Source organism: Ascaphus truei, chromosome 8 (assembly GCF_040206685.1).
Source record: "Ascaphus truei isolate aAscTru1 chromosome 8, aAscTru1.hap1, whole genome shotgun sequence".
In the NCBI taxonomy this organism is placed as follows: Eukaryota; Metazoa; Chordata; class Amphibia; order Anura; family Ascaphidae; genus Ascaphus; species Ascaphus truei.
In genome coordinates, this window is record NC_134490.1 from 7174519 (window position 1) to 7184121 (window position 9603).

Genomic DNA, 9603 nt, shown 5'->3' on the forward strand with positions numbered 1-9603 from the left:
GATATTATAAAGACGTTAATGACAAAAACGTTTACCTTACGTTCTAAAGATCCAAACGTCTATTGATTTTATTCTAATTTAGCGTGAATAGACCATTTTTGATTTACGGGGCCCCTCAAATAAATTTCGAGGTTTAAAAAAAAAAAGCCATAAACTGCAGCTTATTTAGCTTATACATAAATCCACCACTGATCGGAGGAGAGTGGGTCTGCCCCTTGGAGAGGCAAAGAGAAATGTTGCTCCCACTCACAGAGCTTTTACAGAAGTGTTTGGCAGCGCTGCCCCCTACAGTACATGCAGAGCTACACACACGTGATGTTTTTATTTTGGGTCACAACCCCAACAGGTCACATGAGCAAAGGAAGTGACCCCTCCAGTGCCAGAGGGACCCCAATAAAAAGCCAGCATTTCTGTTGCTACAGGGGCTAGTCCAAGGGTGGCCAACTTCAGTCCTCAGGGGCCACCAACAGGTCAGGTTTTGAGGACATCCCTGCTTCAGCACAGGTGGCTTAGTCAGTGGCTCTGTCAAAGACTGAGCCACTGATTGAGAAACATGTGCAGAAGCTGGGACTGATTGAGCCACGTGTGCTGAAGCAGGGATATCCTTAAAACCTGACCTGTTTGTAGCCCTTGAGGACTGGAGTCGCCCACCCCTGGACTAGAGGTTAATCTCTTTTCTCCCATGTATTTGTTAGCTCTACTCACTCACACAAACACACAGCAGCTGCACCAGTGATGCTAAAATGTTGGTTATTCCAGGGAAAATAAAGACACAGGCAGCCATTTTAAATGTCCCATACAACATTATAATGTTTTTCCTTTAATAGCTTTAGGGATTTTACTTAAAATTTGATCCACTACAAAGTAACAACATGTACTTAAAGCACAAGCCCAAGCTACCATTTTTGTAATTATTTTTTTCCCCTTTAATACAGTATGTACATCAATACAATCCGCACAATGATACTGTACGTAATTAGCTAAGTTGCCGATCGATCCATTCTTCTGTGATCTATCGGTGAAGATTTGACTCGGTAGTTTACTAAATGGCTGTCAGTGCAGCAGAAGAGGACCAAAGATGCAAAGTTCTGTGGGAAAGATCACGTGACCAAGCAGTCATTAGATACAATTGGTAGAGAAGGGGCAGGGCTCAAAAAGGGGCGTGCCAGAGCCTGTCAGAAGAGGAAGGAGATGTGACTTTGTAAATAGTTGCTATAGAAACAAAAAATGCTTGTTACATTATAATACATGAAAAACTCCTACAAGTATTTTCTCATAGTACAGAACGGATCTATTAAAAACACACATGTAGGATATTGCTGGGTCTGCAGCTTTAATATCTGTTGGAAAAGTGATTTCCCCCAAATCTTCTGCTATAATCAGAAATGTTTACCTGGGTGGAACAAACCCCATTCAGATACTAATTTGGACCCAGACATGTTTTGCTCTGTTCCTTTATATGTAACACACTGTCACGTCTCTGGTATCTGTTAGCACTTGTATTGCTCTCCTCTGATTGCTTTGTTTAACTGGTCTTGTTTACAGTTTGCTGTGGGAAGCATTGGCCATTCTGTGTGTGCTGATCACACTACGCAGCTCTTGTAAATACACATGGGGTGATCGGATGTTTGTCATTAGAAATGGGCCGTGTGTAGCACAGAATAAATCCCGGAAAATAAGTACTACTAGAAAATAAAATAGTGTTTTAACCCTTTACGTACCGGCAGTGGTTCAAGTTTGCTAACAGTAGGGGGTACAAAGTAGAGATGGGTGCGTTTGGAGAGGTAGGGGGTCCATGATCTTTGCTGTTCTGAACAATTCAGGCTGTGGCTTGGCTGGTTTTGTGCAGGAATGAGGCACAACTTAGAGAGAAGGTGTGTGTTGCAGGGGGTCAGTGACCCACCTGCATAGGCCAGAGATTTCCCTTAGGCCCCAGTGCAGACCCTGAGTCAACACCAGCTTGTGGTACTGCAGGGAACAGCCATATATATAGGGACAGCATATCCTTTACTGTACTAGCAGACAGGGACACAGTATTCTTTCTGCGCTGCTTTGCGGTCAGTGGTTTGGGAGCAAGCTGCTGGAGACAAGCAACTACTTGTAGGAAACCAGGCTGGATCGGCGGATCCTTTGTGAAGCTTATTTACCGGCTGCGGACGCGGTCGGAAGGTATTATAAATAAGTGCACCAACGTCCAGTACATTGGACACGGTGTGGGGTACACGCAGTGGTGGAAATGGGGACATTGCTTCAGTGGAAGTGTGGCAAAGCCACAGGTGTCTGATTGCTAAGTACCAGCCATCCATGCACTGTGATTATAAGTGTTATATGTGTGATAAGAGTATATCTAAGTTTTACATTTACTGGCTAGTAAAAGGTTACAACGTTGTAGCTTATTATCATTATTCTTGCCTAGGGGAATCTTACTTATTGGGGATCCTGGGTAAGTGGAGGCGCTGCCAAGTACATACTGTTACCCCAGGCTCCCAGTTAGCGGAGGCCCAGATCTCGCTGAGCCAGCAGTTATATACAGCATTAGTAGTCTTTCTATATCAGCAGGAAAGAGGGGTACATATATATATATATATATATATATATATATATATATACAGTGCTTGACAAATCACCCAAAAATCTACTCGCCGAACAAAAAAATCTACTCGCCACCTAGTCCCACCCCAACCCCGCCCCTAGTCCCCCTACCCCGCCCCTAGTCCCACCCCTACCCCGCCCCTAGTTCCGCATTTAAAAAAAACCCTAAATGAAATAAATTGAATAAATTTCTAGTAAGAACATTCGTTTTTGACATAAGTTTATTTATTGTATTACATTATACTACAATTAGTCCTTGTTACGTGTGTGTGTGTGTGTGTGTGTGTGTGTGTGTGTGTGTGTGTGTGTGTGTGTGTGTGTGTGTGTGTGTGTGTGTGTGTGTGTGTGTGTGTGTGTGTGTGTGTATAAATGTCGAATCTAGAAAAAAAAGCCAGGTGTGAATGACTAGTTTCCTGCACCCCTTAACTAGTGCCTGGACGTCCCCGCTTCACAATATTTAAAGCAGCAATCCCGCCTGGGATCTTACCTGATCCGCAGTCCCTCAATGTCCAGGTACCCTCATTCCTGCAATGTTATACATTGGAGGGAATGTGTTCCCTACCTGTCTTCTGGGTTAGGGGGGGTTCCGATGTCTTCCGTGTGAAGCTTGAGTTAGATCTGGAAGAAAGCAGTATAGGTTATTTCGGTGTAGGTATAGGGCAGTTAAGATATACAGGGTAAATAAAATATCCAGATTGTGAGACAGAGAGAGGGCGAGAGAGATGGTGAGACAGAGAGAGGGTGAGAGAGAGGGTGAGAGAAAGAAGGTGAGAGAGACGGAGAGAGAGAAGGTGAGAGACGGAGAGAGAAGGTGAGAGAGACGGAGAGAGGGTGAGAGAGACGGAGAGAGGGTGAGAGAGACGGAGAGAGGGTGAGAGAGACGGAGAGAGGGTGAGAGAGACGTAGAGAGGGTGAGAGAGACGGAGAGAGGGTGAGAGAGACGAAGAGAGGGTGAGAAAGAGACGGAGAGAGGGTGAGAGAGAGACGTAGAGAGGGTGTGAGAGAGACGGAGAGAGGGTGAGAGATAGGGTGAGAGAGACGGAGAGAGGGTGAGAGAGAGGGTGACAGGGTGAGAGAGGGGCTGAGAGAGGGGGTGATAGAGGGGTTGAGAGAGACGGAGAGAGGGTGAGAGAGACGGAGAGAGGGTGAGAGAGACACGGAGAGAGGGTGAGAGAGAGAGGGTGAGAGAGACGGACAGGTGAGAGACAGAGAGAGGGTGACTGTGGGGGTTGGGGTGACTGGGTGGGGTGATTGGGGTGTGGGGTGATTGGGGGGTAGGGTGATTGGGGGGCTGGGGTGACTGACTGGGTGTTTGGGTGGGGTTATTGGGGGGTTGGGGTGTCTGACTGGGTGGGGATTACTGACTGACTGGGTGGGGTGACTGGGCGACTGGGCACAGGGCAGGGGGGTGGGATGACTGACTATGACTGACTGACTGGGTGGGGGGATGACTGACTGGGTGGGGGCATGACTGACTGGGTGGGGGGATGACTGACTGGGTGGGGGGATGACTGATTGGGTGGCGTGGGGGGGTACTTCTGGTGTCCTACATGTTCTCTCTCTCTCTCTCACACACACACACTCTCTCATACCCATAAACACACTCTCATACACACACACACACACACACAAACAAACTCTCCTACCCATACACACACACACACTATCCTACCCATACACACACACACACACACACACACACTCTCTCTCCTACCCATACTCACACACATACACACACATACACACACACACATACACACACACACACACACACTCTCCTACCCATACACACACACATACACACACACACTCTCCTACCCATACACACACACATACACACACACACTCTCCTACCCATACACACACACATACACACACACACACACACACTCTCCTACCCATACACACACACATACACACACACACTCTCCTACCCATACACACACACATACACACACACACACACACACTCTCCTACCCATACACACACACACACACACACACTCTCCTACCCATACACACACACATACACACACACACACACTCTCCTACCCATACACACACATACACACACACACACACACACACACGGGATGGGACGGGGAAACACCCTGCTACTACCTGCCGCCCCGCGCGGGCAGCGGGAGCGAGGGGAGGAGGGGGTGTAAGAGAAACACCCGAGCCGCGCGGGCAGCAGGAGGGGGGTGAAGCACCCGAGCCGCGCAGGCAGCGGGAGGGGGGTGAAGCACCCGAGCCCCGCGGGCAGCGGGAGGGAGGTGAAACACCCGAGCCGCGCGGGCAGAGGGAGGGGGGTGAAACACCCGAGCCGCGCGGCAGAAGGAGGGGGGTGAAACACCCGAGCCGCGCGGGCAGCGGGAGGGGGGTGAAACACCCGAGCCGCGCGGGCAGAGGGAGGGAGGGGGGTGAAACACCCGAGCCGCGCAGGCAGCGGGAGGGGGGTGAAACACCCGAGCCGCGCGGGCAGAGGGAGGGAGGGGGGTGAAACACCCGAGCCGCGCAGGCAGCGGGAGGGGGGTGAAACACCCGAGCCGCGCGGGCAGCGGGAGGGGGGTGAAACACCCGAGCCGCGCGGGCAGAGGGAGGGGGGTGAAACACCCGAGCCGCGCGGGCAGAGGGAGGGAGGGGGGAAAAGAAAGACATGAGCCGCGCGGGCAGCGGGAGCGCCGAAGGGAGGGGGGAGAAACACCTCTGCTACCTCCCGCGCGGGCAGCGGGAGCGCCGGGGACCGGATGTATCAGTATAAATATTTATTAAAGGCATTAAATTCCCCACACCTCAAGCATGTGTCCACAATCCTCTCCATGACCGGATCAGTGCAGGTCTTGTAAGTAGGAGGTGACACAATTATACAAGAGGATATATAGGAAGAGGAGGAGCAGCAGACGCGAGCGCACCCCCAACCCCCCCCCCCCTCCCCATTACTTACCCGTGCAGAGAAGGAAGGGCGGTTTGAAGTCCTGGCAACTCCAAGCCGCGTCACAGCCAGAGGGATTTTTTTTTTTTTCGAGCAGGGGATTTTTTTTTTGCAGAGCAGGAGAAAAGCTACTGGCCACGAGCCAATATCCGATCGCAGCTGGCGAGTTGGCGACCGGGTTTGTCGAGCACTGTATATATATATATATATATATATATATATATATATATATATATATATATATATATATACTGTAGCCCTGCTTCCTATAGAAGGCAGGCCGCTACTATATGCTGTATCACCTGTAGGCTCACAGGGCCTAAGTCTCTGCCACGGAGAGCCTGGGGTACTCGCAGAACAATTATAATGGGTGCAGCGCCTCCACCTGTGACAGCTTCCACCAGAGGGGAAGTGGGTCTTCGCAGGACGTATATAATCAAACACAACCACACAGCTGGATATCTTAACCAATCGACTTTACTTGCATGCAATATCATATACGTATACATATACCGGCGGTCCTCCCTAGAGGAGACACTCTAAACAGCGTCACGGCGAACGCCAACCCTCCTGGGTCCCCTCACCGGGTGGTCCCATCCCATGTCCACTCCCCTTGGGGAGAAGTCCTCCCACCCTCAAGTGAGTTAGAATCTCTATAAGTGTGAGTGTGACTGCGCAGCCACTGTGTCCCGAATGAAATGAAGTTGGTGCACTTGTAGAATTTACCTGCCGGGTACTCCGGTACTGCTACGATCTTCGAAAAGGATCCTTGAGATGTAGAAGTCGTCCTCCCATCTACGTGGAGGTCCGGGGCGATCCCACCCGGACACGTGGTGGCTTGCTAGCGGGGTCTGAGCCCAGACCTCCCACCAGACAGAACAGTCCTGTTATACTCGTGCGACACTACGGGAATCAGGAACCTATCTATGGCAAGTCCCTAGCTCCGCTTGTCTCTACTGGGACTCAGGGCCTAACTGGGCCAGGGGCATTCGGCCTATGCCGGGCGGTTGGCCTCCCCTATACCGAAGCTCCGTCTCCTCTCCAGCCAGCTCTGAACACACGTGCGCGCAACCCCCGCCTTTTCCTTCCCAACTCCCAGCCCATTGGCTCAGTTCTATCACGAGGGCCCCGCGGGGCTGCTGGGACCGGTGTCTAGCTACCTCCCTCCAATTAGCACTCTCCTCCTTTGCGGGCTTATGGCACGCTCTCCTGCGCGTGCACAACCTCTGTCTAGGTTAGGTCTATACAGGTGCCAACCAAACATGGCGTCTTGCCTGACGCGGAGCCTCCGTATCGGAGTACTCTACTGCAGCGTAACCTCCCCCAACAACAAGGGCGAGAAAGGGGACCCCGGATACATAACGTTATAACTATTTATAGCTTGAGAAAGGATCAAGGGTCCGAAACGTTGCTCTTATCTGTTTGTTCTTGTTCTTTGATGCAATAAATAGTTATAACGTTTTTCAGTGAGTGCTGCAGTTCTGTTTTTCCTGCATTTATTTTGGAGCTGGATGGTGAACCTGGCCTCTCTGCGAGCACCCTGTTTGCTACTAGATAAGTATTTGTTCAACTTTCTCTGCATATGGTTTCTATATACTGAGTGCCCTGGACTTTCTTTAGTTCATATATATACATACTGTATATCCTCTTCAGCCCTTGTCTCCCCACTGCTGGATGAACACCTCCCTAATGATCTCACAGTTGCTGCGGATGCAGCCTCTCCTCTCCATGTAGCTCCAACACATTTTCTGATTTCATCCTTTTCTTACTTTTGGTCATTGTCTTGGTCTTTTATTGTCTTGATGGGTATGTCTTGTGTGGGTATTGTTTGGGTGGAGTGTATATGTTGTGTGGGTAATATGGTGGGGTGTATGTATTGTGTGGGTATTGTTGTGTGGGGAGTATTGTGTGAGTATTGTGGTGAGGGGGATTTAGAATGTTGTATTGTGTGGGTATTGGGGTGTGGGTATTGTGGTGTGGTAGGGTGGAATTGTGTGTGTGGACAGAGGGGTGGGGGAGAAAGATAAGAATGGAGAAAAATGAGAGAGAGAGAGAGAGACAGAGACAGAGACAGAGAGAGAGAGAGAGAGAGAGAGAGAGAGAGAGAGAGAGAGAGAGAGAGAGAGAGAGAGAGAGAGAGAGAGAGAGAGAAAAGAGAGAAAGTGGGGAGGAAGAGGAAGAACATAAAATGGGGCGAGTGAGAGAGAAGAGTGAGAGGGGGATTAGAGGTGGGTGAAAGAGCAGGGGATAGAGGTGGGTGAGAGAGGGAGGAATAGAAGTGGTGAGAGGGGGATAAATAGTGGTGGGTGAGAGGGGGAGGAATAGTGGTGGGTGAGAGGGGAGGAATAGTGGTGGGTGAGAGGGGAGGAATAGAGGTGGGTGAGAGGGAGAGGAATAGAGGTGGGTGAGAGGAGGAGGAATATAGGTGGGCGAGAGAGCGGGGGATAGAGGTGGGTGAGAGGGGGAGGAATAGAGGTGGGTGAAAGAGCAGGGGATAGAGGTGGGTGAGAGAGCAAGGCATTGTGTAAGAGAAAGAGTGAGGGTTTCACAAGGCTGCCGAGAGGAGGGGCCCTTATTCTGAAGCCAGGGTCACGTGTGATGTGTGAATTGCCCCAGATAGCATTAACTCATCCCCCTTTCCAAATAACTCCAAGTCCTATAATATTTCCTTCGCTTTAATGGAAAAGCAGCAGTAAATACAGGCTCTTGTGGATGGTATGTAGCAGTGATTTGTAGTTAGAAACAGGTAGAAAGAGATGGCCTTGCCATGGGAGTGCAACAGAGATGGGTGCTGTACTCACTGTCTCCAGGGTGGAAAAGGAAGTGAGGAGCAAGTGTCACACTTGAAGTGAGATGGGACAAACTACTGTCAGCAAAGACAGAGGGGAGGGCGGAATAGCCCATTCTGAGAAGAATCTCAGAGGTTGCTGTAGCAACTCACTGGCTACCTGCTCACAGGCAGAAAGGGCAACATATTGATACATCACACAGGCACTGTGTGTGTGTGTGGAACAAATGCCTGCAGCTGAACATAAGGAGCTGACAAGCAGAAGCTGCAAAGAAGGAGGGGGGGATTAGAGAGAGCAGAAATGGGCTTACTTGTTCCATGACAGCCCTGGTGGAAACTCTAGTCCTGGACCCCTGGAAAGGCCCTAATCAATCAAAAAGGGCCACAAACATGTCCCTGCTTCAGCACAGGGGGTTCAGTCAAAATAACTAAACCACTGACTGAGCCACCTGTGCTGAAGCCGGGATATCCTTAAACCCTGACCTTTTAGTTGGTCTTGACTGAGTTTGGCTCTGAAGGACCCTAAAACTATAAGAGGATAAGTCTAGCTCACCCTCCAAGCCAGATGTATGTACATTATGTATATCTTTATTTATATAGCACCCAAAGTGTACTCAGCACTTCACAGTGACAATATACTGTAGTACAGGGATTTATAATACAATAAGAACAGAAAAGTCCGACAATAGGAAAGGAAATTCCTGCCCCGAAGAGCTTACAATCTAAAAGTGGTATGTTGGGAGAGTTACAGAGACAGCAGGTGAGGGAATAAGTGCAGTGGATGGCAGTGGTTGGTAGAAGCGACTGTGGGACAGTAGCCATGAGTCCGGGCTATTGGGATGCTTCATTTAGGAGGTGAGTTTTAAGGTTGTCCAGTATTAAATTAGATGGATTAACACACTTAGCAGGGAGGGAGTAAGAAGCCAGGAGGGAGGAGGCAGGGAGGCGTGGGCTAGAGCAGGTGTGTATATGGCTGGGTCTAGGATTAGGAGAGATATCCCCAGCAGTGAGAAGGAGGACTAGAGAGGTGAGAAAAGGATTTGTGGGGGTAATTTTTTTTGAGGGGTGTAGAAGTTGTATGGAAAGATGTGTGTAAATGGTAGTGCAGTGTATGGGCACAAGCATAGGGGGAGGGGAGGAGAGATGAAGAGATGTGGACGGAAGGAGTGGGGAAGTTGGAGAGAATAGAAAAGTTTGCAAAGGAGTGAGGAAACCGCAAACAGAAAAAGGAATAGGTTGGGGGGAGGGGGGGGGGGGGGGGCTTAATGAGATGTAGGGAGAGAGGTAC